Source organism: Toxorhynchites rutilus, chromosome 2, assembly GCF_029784135.1.
Source record: "Toxorhynchites rutilus septentrionalis strain SRP chromosome 2, ASM2978413v1, whole genome shotgun sequence".
In the NCBI taxonomy this organism is placed as follows: Eukaryota; Metazoa; Arthropoda; class Insecta; order Diptera; family Culicidae; genus Toxorhynchites; species Toxorhynchites rutilus.
The window spans coordinates 147,801,808-147,823,925 of NC_073745.1; positions in this window are offsets into that span (position 1 = coordinate 147,801,808).

Below are 22,118 nucleotides of genomic sequence, written 5' to 3' on the forward strand. Positions count from 1 at the left end.
ATTTTCGAACAAGTTCATCCAATTAAGTGAATTAATTTAATCCCTGTTCACTCTGCAGATAACTCTGAGTGCTCTATTGGAGCTGTTTTCTTTCGTCCTCTGTGTATATCGATGACCTATTTTGGGGTGTGACGGGAAACTGGAGCAAACTTCTCACATTGCAACATCAGGAATAATTAAGACAGAACATAAACCCCAGTGGTGATTGTTGAAAAGAAGGCGGATAACTAGTGTCGGATTATTTGTGGGCTTTAGACAAACTATTTCTACTAATGACATCTTATTATGCAGTGTTCCCAAACCGGTGACTAAAGGGGTAGATGTTCCATGTCATGGCTGTTCAGGATTCATCATCTCCAAATTGGTTGAAATGAAAAAAAAAATTACCATAATGTCTTATTGAGCACCTTACATAATGTTTTTCATAGTGCCGGTGATTAGGTTCTGGGGTACTATCTACATGATTACATGAATACAATTAAATAATTGATTTCTGCAGAGTAAAAAAATTCAAAACGTAAAAAAAAGAAAGTGTTTTGTATTGCACAATGTTCTAAAAATTGTAAAAATACATATCAAAATCAGTGGAGACGATCTGGCGTAGTGGTAACATCCATACCTCCCATACCTTCCAAAAATGGAAGTAAAGTGACGAACCAGCCAAATGTGTTGAAAGTCACTAAAATACAGATAAAATATATATATATATATATATATATATCAAAATCAAGTGCGAAAAAAATTATATAAAAATGGGAGCAAAACAATAATACAATATTTCACGCAGTAAGAAGCACTTTCAGCAATTGTTCCAAATTTGGACTCTAAGTCAGGTGTGAAGAAAATAATAAGTGCGTTTCCACCATAGATTCTGTGGTGAACTACAGTACTGGACAAAATAAAGTACGCTCCTGTGATATTTTCAAACTTTCTCGATTTTGGTAGAATTTAAGGCAGATGGATATTCAAAATGTGATATATATGTTCACCAGCGACATGAAAACGATACATAAACTTTATTGAAAAAAAAAAAATTTTCTGGTGGACAAAACAAAGTTCGCATTACAATAATTAAACATTCAAACTGATTCTCCTTTATATAAGCCTTTAACCTCAATCACAGATGGCGAGCGTCGATGCATACTGTCAGCGAGGTCATCTTATCAGATTGAGCCGCGCACCAATAATGATAAAAAAAAAATCAAATGTTCCTTCGCATGGATAGGAATCTTTTCGTTCCTTATCGCAAAATATTAGACCTGTATTTCTTTGACGTAGAACTACGTCTTTCAGGAAGGGTGCCAAATCAGAAAACAGATCCCGTTTTTATGAAATAAAGTGAACACTGATAACTATTTTCTAAGCTTTGTTTGATATGCTATATATTACAATTCCCTAATCCCTGAACGGTTCAAATTAATGAAAACTAGGAACATTCCCATTCTCCTATACATTTGTTCTGCCGATTTTTGTGCTTACCTTTCCATACCCTCAATACCGACAAACTGATACATTAGTTTATGTCTGTTTTGAACTTATCTATATATATATATATAAATGAATTTCTGTCTGTCTGTCTGATTCTTATGGACTCGGAAACTACTGAACCGATCAACATAAAAATTGGTATGTAGGGATTTTTGGGGCCGGGGAAGGTTTTCGGGCTGCCATACAAACGAAACACAAAATTCTGCCTAACTCGAGAACTAATCAAGCACAATTTGAGATGTGAGGGTTTTTGGGCATGAGAAATGTTTCTATAATGGTATTACACCCCTCCCTTCTCTGGAATGGAGAGGGGGTCCCATAAAAATATTACACATATTTCAACCAAAAATATTCCAACCAAACATGACAATTGAAAATTTTCGGAAAACTCTGAAGGAAAAAGAGAAAATTCGGAAAATTAAATTCCCATATGTTCTACAATTACATAGTGACATGTGCTATTAGTCCATTTGATGTTTGCGTTAGCGAAATTGATCTTTGTTCGAAACTGGAAATGGATTTTAATGTGATGAAACGCACTCCTATACCTTCTTTTATCTATACCAATAAAAGAGTATCGACGAATGTGTTGATAAGAGCAGAACTCGAGCAAGGAATTGTCCGATTAAGGGCTGTCTTAATTCTATCATATTTTCTGTATAAAAAAATTATTCTATGTAACGGAGAAACATGTTATTTGCAAGTGGTTGAAAAATCTTGAACGAAAATTGAATAATGATGAGTTTTGTTAGAAATAATATGAATTTTATAGTAAAAGGGGTAATACTGGAGTAGAGTATAGTTTTCCAAGGGCCTTTCTCAAGGCTAGAGACGAATGAACTGAAAAAGTTTAAAGTCTCTATAATACAATACCTAAAATCACACCACTTCTCATTCGGTGGTCATCTAAGCCACATCGCTGCAGGCGAGCGTCGAGTGGATTGTCTTTCGTGAGAGACAGGCGAAGGAGGAGTATAGAGTAGAATTTCTTTCCACAAGGGCTCTTCTCAGGGCTAGAGGCGAATGAATTAAACGAGTTTTAAACATCTTAAACATAAAAATGGAATGGAATAAAACCACAGTTGCGAGCGAGCAATCCAGCACAACAGACCCATTCCATGAGATTATGCACCAAAGAACCTAATTTCAAATCTAGTTGTTGATAACGTTATTTGAATAAGCTCTAGTTATATCATAAATTCTTTGAAACAAATTTGATTTTCATGCACAAACCTTTGAATTTAAAAAAACTACATAATTATATTTAAAATAATTTAGGTTCTCAGTATTCTTATATTTACTGAGATATCTCTGCACTTGCTTAACAAAACTTCAATGTCTATATAGAATTATATGGATAAATAAATACTTGTTTGAAGGACCGTGGGTAAACCTATGTTTCATTTTGAAATTTATGAGAAACAAGGATTTGAAAAACGGGTATTTTGAAGCGTTGGCTCTTCACAAAAAATGAACTTTTTTTTAGTTTATCAGATGAGCCTAAGTTCAAACATTTTTATACTTGAATTTTTCAGAGCAAACAATGAGGGTCAACAACCCAAAACATTTGGTTAAAATCTGTCCACAAATAGAGGAGTATCCACTGTCTCAAGAAGTAGTTGTTACGTCACGAAAATAATACAATCCATTCCAGCATGACGTGACAACATTTTTACTCACTACAAACACGTTTACGTTTTCATGCATAAATCACACAAAATTAAACGATGTTATAGAAAAATTGAGAAAATTTGTTACAAGAATCATCAGTTGGGGAATGTTTTATGGTTTGATTGACTTGTTATTGTTATTGTTATTATTTAACAGGTAAATTCATGTTATATAGTTCATTTTGATGAACATACCATAAGCAATTAATATTGCCTTGTTTTGCAATTCTTCGCAATCTAAAAGAACATTGAACTCATTTTCAGTACAGGTTAAAACATTTTTACTATGTGCAAAATGGCGCTAATAAAGGGCGAAAATTATTGCGACACCGAAAATGTCATGCCAATTTTCTTATAATGTTTAGAATCAAACCAAAATTTTACGGTAGTTTTATACATACCTCGAGTGTAAAATGGAACGCATTCTCGCTTGATGCCCTCCATCAAAGTCTTTACAGTGTCATCCGGTACCAGTTTCTCAGTTTTTTTTTTCCATTTTCTCAACATGTCCTTCTCGTCTTTGACTGTCTTCATGCTCTTCCGAAGTTCCCGCTTCATTATTGCCCAGTACTGCTCCACCGGGCGCAGCTCTGGACAGTTTGGCGGGTTCATGTCCTTTGGAACAAAATGGACAGAATTGGCCTCATACCACTCCAAGACACTTTTAGAATAGTGGCATGATGCCAAATCTGGCCAAAATAGCGGAGCTTCGTCGTGCTGCTGCAAGAACGGCAAAAGGCGCTTCTCGAGGCACTCAGATTTGTAGATCTCGCCATTTACTGTGTTTTCGTCACGAAAAACTCCAACCCCGGAATTTGCTTAAAATCGGCTCTTATATACGTTTCGTCGTCCATCGCACAGCAGCCATATTTTGTCAGCATCTTCTCGTAGAGCTTCCGTGCCCGAGTTTCGGAGCTCGAACTAGAATATCCCCCTAAGGCAAACAGATCCCGGAACAATAAAAAAGTTCAATAACTCTGTCGTTGTTGAATTTCGACCATATGCGCAGAAGGATTTTTTCCATCAAATATGATCGTCTATCACCTCACCTCCTTCTGGGTGAATTTATTTTGTTCATTTGAGAAAGGTGTTTTCGGACTTTAACACCTTGTGGACCGCTTACGAGCTTTCTCGTGTTTCGCGTTCCGTCTATTACGGATGGATCACGAAATAACCCGTGTTGTCTACACTTGATGGTTAAATTCTTGGTCTGCCAAGAATCTAACAAGACCTACCGATGACTCGCCTTCGTCTCACCCACACCGAAGGAAACGATCTCATTCGTGGAATCCGAACAAATGAAGCGTACAAGTTTGCCCCAAAACGTGCGGTCCTTAATGTGTTAGGGGATGAATAAAAAATTAATTTCTTCTTTTATATTCAAAAAACGATAAGTATATGTATAAAAAACAAAAAAACAAATTTTTTTGACTTGATTATATACAGGATCCAAATACTGAAGTGATAAAAATAACTAAATGACTAAATAACTGAAAAGATATTTAAAAAATTTCGATGCTTTCTATAATACTATCCGCAGTGATACACAAGTGGATTGAATAATATAATTCCGTAGCTCTACGTCGAAAATGCGGTCGTGTCATTGATACAACCTCTTACAATTTTTTGACGTAGGACTACGTCTTACATTAAGGGTGCCAAATCAGAAAACAGGTCACGTTTTTATGAAATAAAGTTAATGTTAATAACTATTTTTGCTGCGAACGGATTTTGACGATTTGCATACCAATCGAATCTGAAATTTTCTATGATTTGTTTGTTATACTACACATTACAATCCTATAGTCTGTATATGCTTTAAATTGATGAAAATTGGAAGCATCCCATTTCCCCATACATTTGTTCTGTCCATTTTTGAGCTTTCCCGAATAAAGGTGTCCATAACGGGCAACTTATGCAGCCGCTAGAATAGAAACAACGAAAGGGGATAGCGAAAAGAGAATATTTGGGAAGTAAACTTCACCCTTGCATAGTGAGTAAACTGTCGCTGACGTATAAGTATTGCATCTCCTCTGAGGAAAATTCTCAGAATCTTTCTGTGCTCGAAACAACAAAGGTCGCTTATTCTGCTCTGCTTTATCTTTTATGTTTTCCCTCGAGCTGGGAACGCTAGCGAATATTTCACATGAAGTGTGTTTCGATGTTTCATTTTTATCGCTGCAACTGTGTGCATCTGTTAGACGCGTGTTTGATGCTTGTTGAATGGCGATGCACGGAAGATGTCTCTCGTTAAATACTCAGCGCAATGCGTGCATTGATATAAAGCAACAAATTGTGACATATGACCAATTAGTGTATTGTTCTCGCAAAGGCAAGAAAGAATCGTTGCTTCTCGAAATGATTCTACAAAACCACGCAAGCCATTAAAACTTTTCAGGGTCCCCGGAACTTTTTACTGAAGAGTTATTTTTGGAATTTCGACGTATTCGCCAATAATATCCAAAATGATAAACCAACAAATTGAAAAAAAAGCTTGCGTAGTCCCACGTCCCAAGCGGTGGTGTCTCGGATACAACCCCTCGAATTTTTAATTTTTTTCATTTGGGTTGCCATTTACATTTTAGGGCGATCCGAAAATTCAACTTTTCCCTCTGTGCAATCCTTTCCTACGTTTATTTCAAACTTTTTGACGTAGGATTACGTCTTTCGGGAACATATTGGGGTACAAATTGAAAATCGAAAATCGAGCACATCGTGAAAACTGTCCAATTTCAAACGCTTATTGCTCAGTCATTTCACGATGGATTGATGAAATTTTTGCGTCAATCGATTTCGACACTCCATAACAATTTCTTATATAGAAGAAAATAATATATGTCGTGAAAATAACCATCGAACAATTAAAAAATCTCAACCCATACCCTAACGGAAACACCCACTTCGGATTGGCCGAAATTGACGACAATGCGGCGGTTCCCTTACAAAGACATCAAAATCAAGCTGCCTGGGAGAAATCGGCATTACAAATACATAAAAGTAGGGGGAGCTTTTGCTTCCACCGAAATGTGTTCCCTAACAGAGACATCAAAACCAATCAACTTTAATGTTGGTTGCTTCGTGAAATTTCATATCAATGACCGATCATGTATTGTGAAAAATTTAGCACAAGTGTAAATGTAAAATTGGATATGGTAGCAGTTGTGTTAAAATTGACTCGATATACAGGGTTTTCCAACTTTAAAATCCGAAAGTAAATTGAAATAAAACACACTTAGAATTCGAATTTCGATGAAACTTTTATTTCAAATTAAAGTTTGGTTTATGCCATTATGTGTGAAATACAAAATCATTCAAATGTCCACCTAGGGCTTCCACGCACACCTTGATCCGGAACAAGTGATTTTCGATGACTTTTCGGTACATATGGGGCGGTATCTCGGTCATAACTTCACGAATGTTGTCTTTCAAATGTTCAAGAGTTTGCGGAGAGTTGGCATAGACACGGTCTCTCGCATAACCCCACAAAGAAGTCTAGCGGGTTCAAATCGCATGATCTGGATGGCCAATTGGCATCACCAAAACGCGAAATTATACGAAATTATGTTCGGTCGTGTTGTGTGGCACGTGGCGCCGTCCTGCTGAAACCACATGTCATCCGTATCCATATCTTCAATTTGTGGCAAAAAAATCGGTTAACATGCGGCCCTAGCACTCACCATTTACAGTTACCTTCTCGCCGTTCTCATTTTCAAAGAAATACGGCCCGATGACTCCACCAGACCGTAATGCGAACCCAACAGTGACTTTTGGCAGATGCAATGGCCTCTCAACAATCACGTGTGGATTTTCTGAGCCCCATATACGGAAATTTTGGGTGTTCACATAGCCACCGAGCTCGAAATGTGCCTCATCGCTGAAGAAAATTTGATGCGAAAATTCAGCATTTTGCTGCTGATGCTCGTTCACCCAATCGACGTATGCCCGACGCATTCCATGGTCTTCTTCTTCTTCAATGGCACTAACGTTCCTAGAGGAACTTCGCCGTCTCAACGTAGTATTACTTGCGTCATTTTTATTAGTACTTAGTTGAGATTTCTATGCCAAATAACACGCCTTGAATGCATTCTGAGTGGCAAGCTCTAGAATACGCGTGAGCACGCCGTGGAATTGAAACATTCGGGTCATCCTCCACACTGGCAGCAACAGCATCAATATTTTCGGCCGAACGCACATTACGATGATGCACAGGTTTCACAATATCCGCTACGGATACAGTTTGTTCGAATTTACGCACTACATTAGCGATTGTGTGCTCTGTAGGCCGTCCATGACGACCAAAATCCGTCCGTAATGCTCGAAAAACATTTGCCGGTTTTTCATCATTTTTATAGTATAATTTATCAAAATTAACACGTTGTGCGATGCTAAAACGATCCATATTGTAAAATGGCAGACATTCAACTAACGATATGACGCTTTGGTCGATAACTATGTCAAACGGTTGTCAGCGCAGGGCTGTATACTTTCGGAAGCCCGAAATGGAAAACCCTGTATAAAATGATTTATTTCAATTTCCATAAATAAAAACCAAGATGTGTTCCCGCTCTAGAACGGGTCGTAAGGTTTAAGCTGTCTGTGTTGTTGTGTTCATTTTCACCAAACGAATGTTTATACGGCGAGAAGAATTGGAAAAGTGAAGAAATATGAGGAAAAGTAATTTTCAATACGTTCTACATATTGTATTAGGTGTTGTTGGTCCAATTAAAATTCTTATTGAGTTGAATAAACACTCAGAAAGTAAAAATTATAAAAGAAAATTACCTTTTCCAATTAAAATATGTTTTCTCTATATTAAAGTAACATGTCTTTACTGATAATTTTCTGAAAATTGATAATTGTGTTCGGTATTGGTAATTATCTTATATTACATTGGTGAGTTTTTTTTTCTTTATTTCATCCATGCATAACGCAGGAGGTATCTCGTCTAGGGTCACAGAGGACGGTTTCCATCATATCTCATTCCAACGACTGTTTAGTATCTTTCTATCATCACCACTCGGTAAACACTGGTGAAGTGAACACAATACCCAAAACCCAATAACCAATAACACGATACCCAAAAACCAAACAAAACGGCCCTTTTCAGGGCCACCAAATCATTATCAAACGATGTAATTATTCAAACATATCCAAAATCAACAAATAGCCTAACGGAATCCTACGTCCACAAGCGGTCGTGTCTCGGACACAACCCTCTTGTGACTTTTTCTATCACTTCACTATTTTGCCTTTTATACTGTTTTATATCCTTTCACTTTTATTTCAACTTTCCAAAAATATCCGTATCTTATTCGTTTGAAGATTATCAGACAGGGTATTGTTGTATCCCTAAATCGGGCGAAATTAATTTTGCTGCATGGGGATGCAAACGCATAGCATAATGTGTCATCAACCCCCACTTATTTTTCAAAAATGACTTTTTTGACGTAGGATTACGTCTTTCGGGAACATATTGGGGTACAAATTGGAAATCGAAAATTAAGCACATCGCGAAAATTATCCAATTCCAAACGCTTATTGCCCATTAATTTCATAATGGATTGATGAAATTTTTGCGTCAATCGATTTCGGCACTTCATAACATTTTTTTTGAATTGAATAAAATAATATATGTCATGGAACTACAAGTGTAAGGGTAAAACTGTATATGGTAGCAGTTGCGTTAAAAATGATTTGATATATGAAATGGTTTATTTCAATTTTCATAAATAAAAACCAAGGTATGTTCCCGCTCGAGAACGGGTCGTTCGGTTTAAGTTGCCTTTTTTGTTGTGTTCATTTTCACCCAAGGAAAGTGATTTCCCATATGCTCTACATATAGTATTAGGTGTTGTTAGTCCAATTAAAATTCGCATTGGGTTGAATAGACACTCAGAAAGTAAAAATTATGTACGAAACTTACCTTTTCCATTTCAAATATGTTTCTCTATATTAAAGTAACATGTTTTACTGATGATAAAAATTGATAATTGTGTTCGGTATTGATAATTATCTTATATTACATTGGTGAGTTTTTTTTTCTTTATTTCATCCATACATAACACAGGATGCATCTCGTCTAGGGTTACGGAGGGCGGTTTTCATTATATCTCATTCCACTTCGGCATCTTCTATCTGATACGCACCATCTAACAACTAATTACGATCCATCTGTCATCATCACTCGGTTGTAAACACTGGTGAAGTGAACAAACATTACCCAATTACCAAAAAACATCCCCTTTCAGGACCACCAAATCATTATCAATGAGTTGGACGATGTAATTCTTCAAACATATCCAAAATAAACAGATATCATAACGTAATCCTACGTGAACTATGCGGTCGTGTCTCAAACACAACCCTCCTGTGACTTTTTCAAATTCTGAACTAACTAACTTTTTATAGTTTACGTGGTTTCGGAACCAAGCGTGCTATATATTTTTACATGACGTATCCAAAAACCAGAGAGGTTTTTTTTTCATTTTTGAGTTATGATTTTCCAAAGTTAACTTGTTTTCAGTCTTCGTTCAATAAAACGTTTTTGCATGACCTGAATCGCCTTACTCTCGATGAGACTTTAGATGATCGCACAAATAATACAAGGTCCTGTTGCGAAACATCGTTCTTTGGGGTTATTGATGAAATCAACGGCACAATTGCACGATCAACAGAAAAGTTTGTAATTGGTCCCAACAAGCGGGTGCGGATATTACCAAATCAAACCACCAATATATCCCGTCTCACGTGCAACATTCCACCATGTGAGAATCTTTCGTGTCAATCCACTCCACCCCAAACTCTGAATCGCTCGACTATTGTCGATAATATTGCTACCCAAGATGAAGGCAATCGGTCTTGCATCGACTCTGATGCTGCATCGCGCGTTAAGGCTGGATGCAGTACAAGGCCCAACACCGCATTCCTGAAAGTGGCAAAAAAGAATCAGGCTGACAACGACATGGTGTCTTTCTATGTTACCCCCTTTGCATCGGAGCAGAACGAAAACGACTTGAAGAAGCATATTCATGATATTGTGACTCATCTCTATTAAACACCACCAAGCTAGTACCGCGAGGGAAGAGTCTAGAAGATCTCTCTTTCGTATCCTTCAAAGTTGTTGTATCAAAAGCCGTATCTGAAATTGTCGGTGACTCATGGTACTGACCTGATGGGGTAACCGTACGTATGTTTGAGCCTAACAAAAAAAAAAACGGATCATGCACCCGTCACATAACTGCAACATAGATCACAGGACGCACCGAATTGAGCACTATGGAAGACTCCTATCCGTCTGACACTGTCGTGCTGCATCCTGAGTCTAACCAGTAGTGTCCAAGTCGTCCTGGCTCTGTGTTCAGTTTTGGAAACGGGGTCTTCCGTGCTGCCCCCTCTGGCAAGTACACTCTAAATACGAACATTTCATACGTTGAAAATCCATCACATCGCAGCTTCTTCAACTCTGATGTTATGCAATACCACAATGCAAGGCTACCCGACCGTTGTTATCACTCTATACTCTCTGGTGTGCAGAGTCATCATCACCTGGGACGCAAACCGTTCAGTATTATGGAAGACTATGAGCCCCCCAGCACAGTCGAGTATTTCCTGCCTGCGTTCAACAGTCGTCCTAGGCCAGTGCTTGGGTCTGGTGGAAGAGTCGTCCAGCCTGTAATATCAGGAAAGTATCCATTGCTTTCATCTTGTTCTCTACATAATGGATCTTCGCGTTTCAGCGACCGTGTACCGTGTAACCATAACACACCAGACCTACTGGAAGATAACGTACTCATCTATTACCTGAATGTTGGAGGCATCAGCACGTCAGTGGCGCAATACAGATTGGCTTGTTCAGACGCCTGTTACGACATCTATGCATTCACGGAGACATGGTTAAAAAGCAGCACGCTCTCTAGGCAAATATTCAGCACAGAGTTCACAGCATATCGCACTGATCCGTCACGAGACACGAGCTCTAAAAGTAATGGCGGTGGAGTTTTACTTGCCATTCGGTCAACTTTTAAATCCCGACAGCTCCATCCACCGAATTGCACTGGTGTTGAACAACTGTGGATGTCCTTCGCTCTACAATCAAAATATGTTTTCATCTGCGTAGTACTGCCTCCCGACCGAGTAAGAGATTCTGAATTGATAAATCAACACATAAATTTTCTCTTTTGGATTGTATCCAAGATGAGTACAAACGCCGACGTTTCTGTTATTGGTGATTTCAATCTATCTTCCTTCAAATGGTGTATAAACGATGAATGTTGCATCAAAATATTTACAAATATAGTTGGTTACGCAATCGACCAGTTCGTACCAACGAAAATTCCGCTCTCACCAATTCACCCTCCATGGTCCAACCATCGTTTGAAGCGCCTCTAAACCTCTAAGCGGGCTGCTTTGAAAAAGTTTTGTAAACTGCAAACAGAAGAATCGAGAAAGGAATACATATGAATCAACAACCGTATAAGGCGCTAAACAAATATCTCTATTGCAATCATCAGTATCATCGTCTTCAACATAAGCTTAGATCTTATTCGAAAAGCTCTTGGAATCACGTGGAAGATCAACGTAAGGAATCCGCACTTCCTTCCACGATGTCCAATGGAGATCGGGAAATGTCTACCGTTGATGGAATCGCCGATCTGTTCATGGCATATTTTCGCAGTGTTTTCGTTAGCGAAGTGATTTCTGATTAACTCGTTTCGAATGCTGCAAGAGAAGTTCCCATGCGCTTAGCCATTGAACCCCATCCACATTTATCGAGAGATGACGTCCGTAAAGCTGACCTTCGTTCGACAAACTCCACCTGCATTGGTCTAGAATTCGACTAGTTGATTATTTTTTCAAAGAAGACAAGCTCATTGGCTCTGATTTGACATGTCAATTATCTCAATCAGTCCAGTAGATCAAAAGTTATTAATTTTTTGATAAAAATCATTTTTGATAAAAAGGGTGTTCCGTCTGCTGGGAACTAGGGGTGGACTGTATTTAGAAGGTTGCTCCCCTCGTGGAGACAACCGGTGCGTGGAAGGAACCCTTGTGTTCCTCACGCCTTGTTCAATGGGTGGGACGCCCCTTGTGGCTCCGCTCCAATGCTCTGAAAAGAGCATGTAACTCTTTTGGAATGTGTTTCAGAAAACTCTTCGTGGATTCGGGATTCGAGTAGCGCAGTATGAAACATGGTGTATAACTATTTACACTTTCCTCATTTTATTCTTGAATTCACTAAATTTTCTATTTTACACTGGTAATAGTCTCATTGCATTGATACGCATGCGAATGCGCCATTTTTTGCTGCTTGTGATTCTCTCGCTACTGATGCGCTCGATAAGCGGCTGCTGTTGTTGATGTTGTTAGTCTTCTTATATTGATGGTACAGTCATTGCTCCTCTTGCAATGCCGCTGCTGCTTCCTCCGTGGTTATTTCCTTCGCTGTTACTGCATTTACTGATTGTTGCTCTGGTTGCTCACTTGTTTGCTGGGCGATGGATGAATGAAAACTGTCCTCCTCCGCATAATCGGGTGGCTCATTTTATACCCTCGTACCTCCTTGTCGAAAGAGAAGGGGAAGTGCTAAAGACGTCATTTATTTTCCCCTTCCGTACGCTTCGGAACGGAACAAAGGGGAAAACATAATTTTTCGAACCACTCTAAAATGGAAAATGGGCAAACTAGGGTCTAATGTTTTGCGACAAGAAATAAAACTACCAATTTTACCGAAAATCTGAGAACCACTATATCGGTTTGGCATAAAATGTGTGAGGGGTAGGGCACTATTAAAAATAAATATTCTTAACTGACAAATAGTAATCTGATTATGTTATTAAGTATGCGTACTTTATTTTCGTCTAGCGAAAATAGAGTTTAACTGCGAATATGTTTTAGTGTGAACAACATATATAATTTTTTGACAAAATTATTATACCAATCGTTATATATCGAAAATACTACAATTTATCCGAAATTATTGAGTTCATATACCTTATATTAGAAAATATACTGGTAATAGGTGTAGTAGGTGCGTACTTTGTTTTGTCCAGTACTGTATATATGGATTCAAAAAAATTTCTCGAATTTCTTATTTGGTATCCTATAGAATTTTCCATGAAGTTGCTATTCTCTCACGAGTCGGATTCGATGTATCCGGCGAGTACTATTCCAGTCTGGTCCCGGCAACTGCCATCAGAGTATCTCAGTATCGGATTTTGTGGTCAGCATCGTGTTATCCGGCAAGATTTTAACCCTAGCACTCATACTTTGCCAGCAGGCACGCTCTCACATCAGGACAAACAGCTGATCGAAGCTGGGGAAGGGATGTGCAGGGACGTTAAAGAAGGGGAAAGCAGCAGACTAAAAGTTGATAGAAATTTAATATCACTTTCAATTTAATGAAATTGTGTTAATGGGTTCCACTGTTCGTTATAAGCCAAGATAGTGTATAGGATGGCGGGAGGGGAGCGAAAGAGGACACTTTTCTATAACTATAACTTAATACCACTGTTGATAGTTATGCTTGGGTACAAGTTTGCCTCTATCGACAAGTCGCCAGTCGTGGCGAAGGCAGTAAAACGGGAGAAGACGTCTCAAGAAAACGATCGTTTCGTCCTTAATCTCCTTCCAGAGGGACAAAATCCGAGAGGACGCTCCACGACGGACGGAATGATGATTATTATAATGGGGATATTTATCCAAGGCTCGTCCTGGAAGGACGGCATCGAAGCGAAGTGAAGCGTGGTGTGATCCCATTTATGGGGAAAATGTTTCCAGTAGAAAACGAGTGTGGTTACAAAATGTGCTTATAAACTGATAACTCAGGAAGACAAGTGACGATAAAATGGTGCGGGAAATGAGACTTTTCCGAGCAATAATCGGCGCCTCGTTGTACGGCTAGCCTTATCAAATAACTGAGTTATTAGGAGAATTTATTTTGATGAACGAATTGCGATTTGCTAGTTGCTCGTGTTCAAAAAAGTGTTGTATTCTTAAACTACATTTCGTTTCAAAACACCAAATTCATTTATCTAACGAACTCGACCATCGCTGGGACAAATGTTTTGTTAGCAAAGTGCATGCAATAAAACGCTTGAAAGAATTTTTATTGCCCACTACCGGAGATTATGATGATGCACGTTCCACTTCGGTATGGCGAGTGCAAAATTCGCTCATGGGCAATGTATTAAGATTAAAAATCAATTTCTGCATTTGGAGCGAAGCTAAATTTGTACAATAAAAAAAACTAAATTTGTACAATGACAAACACACATACCCAAATGCACTCCAAAAGTCAGACTGCCATCGATCAATCTCAGACTGATGACCTCCCAAGAGCTCCCATAAAAACGATTTGGCAGTTGGTCCGACCGAACGGAATATATTCAATAAATTATCATCCGATTCGTCGTGCCGCATCAGATTAATATTTGGCGTTATTATATTTCGAATTAATTTTTATCGGCCATTCGTTTCGTTTTGTCAGTGCCATTGGGAATGCAGTGCGCAAAAATGCAATTCCAGTTCCGACACAACGTATGTAAGCAGAATTCCACGATATGTTGTGTTTTCGGCTTCACCTGGCGGGTAACCGGATGGATTGTTTAAAGTGTACTGACAATAACGTGTGTAATTTACTTTTATCACATTCGCGGGCTTCTGGTTTCTGGCAGCGGTTCGATAAATTCTCGATTTTTTAAACCAGTTCGTGGCTTTGGAAGGATGCAGCAAGCTCCTTTACGCTAGAGATACGCTAAGCGGCTTTGCGTGCTGTCGTCGAACCGGGTGCGTTGAGATCGTCAATTCTCCACTGTAATTCCGGATTATAATTAAGTGGAGATTTTTATGAGCCAGAGGATATCAACCAGCATTCGGGTACATTTTGGTTGCACTTTGTCTTGTTCGGATTATGTGTATTTATTGGGCATGAATTTTTAGGGGCACCACTATTTGGAGGTTTTGACAACTATTTGTTCGAACCTTCCAATTGAGAAGAAACTGTTCCCTCTCAAAAACAAAGCTGAGTCGTTGCGTATTAGCATACATTAATTTCTCCAATCAAGACTTATTCTTTGTTACGATGTAACTGCATTAGCCCAATAATGTTAATGCCGTTTTAGTGATGCGGTATCTAATTTAATACGGCCATAATAACTGGTTTCAAACGCGTTTTCCTCAAAACAATTTTTTTTTCAAACTGGTGTACACCATATCTAAAGTTCTATTGGATCGATTTATGTCGAATTTATATGAATACAAACTGTATGCATCTCTCTATCGCATGAACCAACGAACTTTTTTTTTCCTTATTTTCAAAAAAATCAGGAAACGTAAAGAAATAACACTTGTAAACAGCATTTTGTCAAAAAACATGTTTTTGACTTGCCCGTGGCTCATGCGATGGTGATGTTTTTGTTTCTGAGTATTCTCTGTTTATTTTTTTCGGAGCTCGATGAAACGTCCAAAATTCGTGCCTCTACACTCCCGTAATCTCGCAAAGTGACGCAAGCGCCAAAATTGACATTTTACATTTTATGTTATAAATCGATGAAGAATATTTATTTATTTATTTATAAATTTTACAGAAAGCTGAAAAAATTACCCCGCAAAAGCTTGAAAACGTAATGGCGTAAGCGCCATTTCAACTGTGATGTGGCGCAAGCGCCGTCTCCCTTATGATGTAACGTATTTTGATTGTGATGCGATGTTATTTTTTATCTGTTCTGATGGTTTTGATAGAATAAACGAGCAGGGACAGTCAATTTCACATAACAACATCTTCCGTAATGGACGTTTAGCATAATGAGAGTCACATAGCTTCATTCTTTAAAAAACACTTTTCCGAAAAGCTCGTTATGTCAAACATTATAATGTTCGAAAACAATCGATCCCCATTTATAACAGCAATTTTGTTTAGGAACTACAAATCATGTACTTAGAAGCACTGTTTAAAAGTCGTCAAATATTTGAATTCATAAAATCAAATTCATCTTAAAACAAAAAAAAAATATCTTAGATTGAAGTGTATTGCTGTTCTCACATATTGCACATAACGATCGTGACTGAATAGCTAAAACTCATTAATTTAATTGTTGATTACAAGGATTTCCCAATAGTGTCTTTTATCTTCAGAAATCAAGGGTCAAAGCTTCTTGACGATGTTTACTTACCTCACCAGCTCAATTTATCTTTCGGATGAATAGAAGGTAAGTGTTGATTGAAGGGTTAATGTTGGATTTGGTGAACAGCTGCACTCTTCTAAATTCTCCATCGAAACGCATCTTATAACAAAAATCAAAACATTCTCACGTAAACTGAATTTTCTTTACATCGGATAATTTCAGACGGCATTGTCTTATTTAACACGGATGTTTTCCTTTGCTTTTTGGATTGGAAAAAAACGGTGCTGTCTTTAATTGTTATAATCGGGTTCTCAACTAACGTTAGCCTGCGCTCAGCGCTCATTTTTATGTTATCAAATATAGGGTGACCAAAATTGTCGATGAAATAAAAAATCTATCTTTTTTATCTTTATAGATAGAGATGAATATAGTTCGACAATGTTGTAGTCCCAGTTATTTGAGACATCTTTGTAAAACAATGTTTTTTTTTTCTATCTCTTGAAATAATTGAGGGCCTTAGAATGCAAGGGGTGTAAGTGACTTGATCGATTTCTCTTCATCAACTTTTTCTTTAGTTAATAACTCAACTGCAAAAAAGTTCCAATTTAAGTTCGCTATAGAATCCGATAGATGCGATTCTGGCCTATTTTCCACATTGTCAAATACAACTGGGAATGTATTTGCAGCTATGTTATGACCAGAAGAGAGAGTCGATGTAGAGAAATCGATCAAATCACTTACACCCCTTTCATTCTAAGCCCCTCAATTGATATAGCGCCTTTTTTTGTATGTTACGTTAGGGTCACCATGAAAGAAAATGTTTTTTTGCTCTAACTTTTATATTTCAAATTCTACATACAAACTGTCTTCGGAAGACTTTTAGAACTTACTAATACAAACATTTTGCGATGCAGAACTTGTCAATATCTTAACTTCACCCAAAGTTATTGATATTTCTACCCAAAAAACACGCTCTTTTTTATTTGTTTGTCATTCTTTCTGGTGCAAACATAAAAAAAAGCTTTGTTGATGGAATTTGAAAGAACAGATTTCACTCTATATAATATGTGATTTTCAAAACTATGTTATTTTTTGTGTTTGAGTAAATTGAAATTGAAATCATGTAGCGCTCATGATATAGCGCTCGTTTTTATCAAAAATGGGGTGACCAAAATTTTCGGTGAAATAAAATATCTAACTTTCTTATCTTTATAGATAGAGATGAACATAGTTCGACAATGTTCTAGCCCCAGTTATTTTAAACAACTTTGTAGAACAAAGCTTTTTTCTATCATTTAATATAATCGATTTAACGCTTTTTTTCTGAATTGCATTAGAGTGACCATGAAAAAACGGGTTTTTTAGCTTTCACTTTTATATTTCAAATTCTACATCCGAACTGTCTTCATATGCCTTTTAGAGCTTATCAATTCCAACATTTTGCGATGCAGAACTTGTTTTCGTGATATCTTAATCCTACTTAAAGTTATTGATGTTTTCTACCCGAAAACTCATGATTCCAATTTTAATTTACTCAAACACAAAAAATAACATAGTGTTGAAAATCACACATCATGTACAGTGAAATATGCTCTTCCAAATGCCGTCAATAAACTTTGTTTATGTTTGTCCCAGAAAGAATGACAAACAATTGAAGAGAGCGTATTTTTGGGAAGAACTATCAATAACTTTGAGCTGAGTTGAGATATTGACAAGTTCTGCATCGCAAAATGTTTGTATTAGTAAGCTCTAAAAGTCATTCGAAGGCAGTTTGCATGTAGAATTTCAAATCTAAAAGTTAAAGCAAAAAACAGTTTTTTCATGGTAACCCTAACGTAACTCAGAAAAAAGCGCTTTATCGGTTATTTCAAGAGATAGAAAAAAAACTTTGATCTACAAAGATGTCTCTAATAATTGGTACTACAACATTGTCGAACTATGTTTATTTTTATTTATAAAGATAAGAAAGTTAGATTTTTTATTTCATCGACAATTTTGGTCACCCTATTTTTGAAAACATATAAATGAGCGCTCTATCGTATGTAACAACTTTGTCGAAAACAGTTTTTGTCTAGACAATAACTGTCGAGCGCTAAATGCTAATTTCCACTTAAATACATCTCCTGGACCATTGTGCATTATAGAAACATTTCTCATACCTAAAAATCCTCACATCCCAAATTGTGCTTGATTAGTTCTCGAGTTATGCAAAAGTTTGTGTTTCATTTGTATGGCAGCCCCCCTTAGAGAGGGAGGAGGAGTGTATTCACCATAGAAATGTTTCGTGCCCCGTAAAACCTTCACATGCCAAATTTGGCTTCATTTGCTTGATTAGTTTTCGAGTGATGCAGAAATTTGTGTTTCATTTGTATGACAGCCCACCCTTAGAGAGGAGTGTCTAACTACCATAAATTATTGCATCCTAAAACCTCCACATGCCAAATTTGGTTTCGTTTGCTTGATTAATTCTCGAGTAATTCAGAAATTTGTGTTTCATTAGTATGCCCCCCCCGTTTTTAGAGAGGGAGGTGGAGAGTTTAACCATCATAGAAACATTTATTGCACCCTAAAACCCCCTTATGCTTATTTGGTTAAGTTTGTTTGATTTGTTCTTGAATTATGCAGAATTTGTAGAGCAGAACTTACCCCCCTCCCCTCCCTCAGAGAGAGAGGAAAAGTGTTTATTCACCATGGAAACGTTTCGTGTCCCCTACAATATTTGCGTGACAAATTTGGCTCCTATTGATTGATTAGTTTTCGAATTATGCAGAAATTTGTCTTTCATTTATATTGCAGCTTCCCCTTAGAGAGGGGGTGGAGTGTCTTATCACCGTAAAACATTTATTGCACCCTAAAACCACATGCCAAATTTTGATTCATTTGCTTGATTAATTCTCGAGTTATGCAGAAATTTCCGTTTCATTTTTATGGCAGCCCCACCTAAGAGAGGGGGAGGAGTATCTAACCACCATAGAATCATTTATTGTACCCTAAAACCTCCACATGCAAAATTTGGTTCCATTTGCTTGATTAATTCTCAATAAATGCAGAAATTTGTGTTTCATTTGTATGGTAGTCTCCCCTTAGAGAGGGGGTGGAGAGTCTAACTACCATAGAAACATTTATTGCACCCTAAAACTTCAACGTGCCTAATTTCATTTCATTTGCTTGATTAATTCTTGAGTAATGTAGAAATTTGTGTTTAATTTGTATGGCAGCCCACCCTTAGAAAAGGAGACGGGTCTCAAACTATCACGAAAACCTTCCCCGGCCCCAAAAACCCCTACATACCAATTTTCATGTTGATCGGTTCAATAGTTTTCGAGTCCATAAGAATCAGACAGACAGACAGACAGAAATCAATTTTTAAATATAATATATAGATAAACGTCATATTCAATTAGAAGTTTTGCAGCTCAGTTAACACGTTGACTGCCAAGGCAATTTTCAGAAATCTGGCCAAAAATGGCAATTTGATTTTATCACATTATATTATTAAAAACTCAAATTCTAGTACATAGGTATCATAAAAAAAATTTTTTGTTGCTTTTTTCATAAAAAAAGGTAATACGAATTATCTCGTAGTTGGCTTCTGGAACAGAAATCCCTTCGCGGAAGCCAACTACGAGATAATTCGTGCACAGACACGCTTCTCTAATCTCTGAATCATAGATACGCGTGCATATTTCATCATATTTCATCAGTAGTGCTGCAGAACTTGTCGAGTAAAGGGTGTGTCACATCAAATTGCATCACGGAAAAAACACTGTAGAAATTTAATTTTTAGGAATTATATCTTCAGCTTTCGCTTATAATCAGATAAGAGTGTATAGATCACGTTGGCCATGCTTCACTGTCAATTTTTCGTAAATTTGGAAAAATGTCGTCGAACGAAAAAGAGCGTCGTGAATTAATCCTGCGCACTCATTTCGAGAATCCGGAGTTGTCACATCGGGACATCGGTAAGATGCTGGGAATCGTCCAATCCACGGTCAGCAGAGTACTAAAACGATACTTCGAGAACCTAATCATCGACCGGAAGGTGAAGAACGGCAAAAATGGATGCTCCGTCAGTGAAAAAGATCACAAGCGCGTAGTTAAGCAGTTTAGACGTGATCCGAAAAGTTCGGTCCGGGATGTCGCCAATAAGCTGAATTTGTCAAGTTCATTCGTCCAGCGGACCAAGCAGCGGGAGGGCCTGCGTAAATACAAGGTTCAGAAGGCTCCTAACCGCGACGAAAGGCAAAACATGGTGGGGAAGACGCGAGCCCGGAAGCTGTACACCGAAATGCTGACGAAGCCGCATTGCCTGGTAATGGACGACGAAACCTACGTCAAAGCGGACTTTCGTCAGCTGTTGTTCCTGTTGTTCCTCTCCGCAGAGGACAAATTCAGCGTTCCGGAGGAGATTCGCAAGCAGAAACTATCCAAGTTTGCCAAAAAGTACATGGTGTGGCAAGCGATCTGCTCTTGCGGTAAGCGGAGCGCCCCCTTCGTGATGACCGGCACGGTAAACGGGCAGGTTTACCTTAAGGAGTGCCTACAGAAACGCTTACTACCACTATTGAAACAGCACGAGGGCCCGACCATCTTCTAGCCGGATCTCGCTTCGAGCCACTATTCAAAGGACATGTTGGAGTGGTACGAAGCCAACGGGGTCACCTTCGTCCAAAGGAAATGAACCCGCCCAACGCGCCGGAGCTACGCCCAATAGAGAAATATTGGGCGATTATGAAGCAGGCCCTCCGGAAGAACCCAGAAGTTGTCAAATCGGAGGCGGACTTCAAGAGAAAATGGATTTCTGTTCAAAAAATACTACAACCTGACGTTGTACAGAACCTTATGGACGGGGTAAAGAGGAAGGTGCGAGCATATGGGCTTGGGCTCGAAGTATGAATAAAAAGAAAATGCCAAAAGTTGTTTAATAATTTTTATTTTACTGTCTAAAATTTTCAAAAGGATCGGTCTACTGGGCGAATTTCTACAGCGTTTTTTCCGTGATGCAATTTGATGTGACACACCCTTTACATCACATTTACGTTCCTCTTGAGTGTTTTGTTTTATAATTATTGTTGTAATTAAATTATCAAGTACCCAATATGGAAAAGAAAAGATCACTGACTCAAAATGAAATGGAGTATTACGCAAATCTCAGTGATTCAGAATTTGACGAGATGTTTGATGAGGATGATAACGATAGTAGTGATTATGAACCTTCTGATAATTCAAGTGATAGTGAAGATATGGTCGTCTCCGAATGTGAAGTTGATCCTGAACCTGAAGATAATAACGATGATTCTCAAACAACAACATCAAATGCGAATGATGATTTGTGGACAGAAATTCAACAAAATCCTGAATTATTTATTTTCCAAGAAAATATTGGTGTGAAATTGGATACGGCAAATTTGACGGTACATACGCTGGTGGACTTATTTTTTTCGGATGAATTTCTTGCATTACTGGTGGAACAAACTAATTTATATACTGCGCAAGAAATGGAAAAACGCAAAGTAATAAAAAAACTAACAGGTTATCACAGTGGACGTCAGTGCTGCAGAGATGAAAGTTTTTATTGGACTTTTGTTGCAAATGGGACCTTGCACTTTTCCATCAATCGAACATTACTGGAGCACAAACAAGCTATATAATGTAAACTTTTGACGCTCACATATGAGTCGAAATCGATTCCAGTTGATAATGCGTTATTTTCATTTGGTTGATAACTCAATACCATCTGCCGACAGATTATACAAGGTGAGACCGATACTAAATAATTTCAATCATGTTATGCGTGAAAGCTATGTACCAGATAGAAATATTTGTATTGACGAATCCA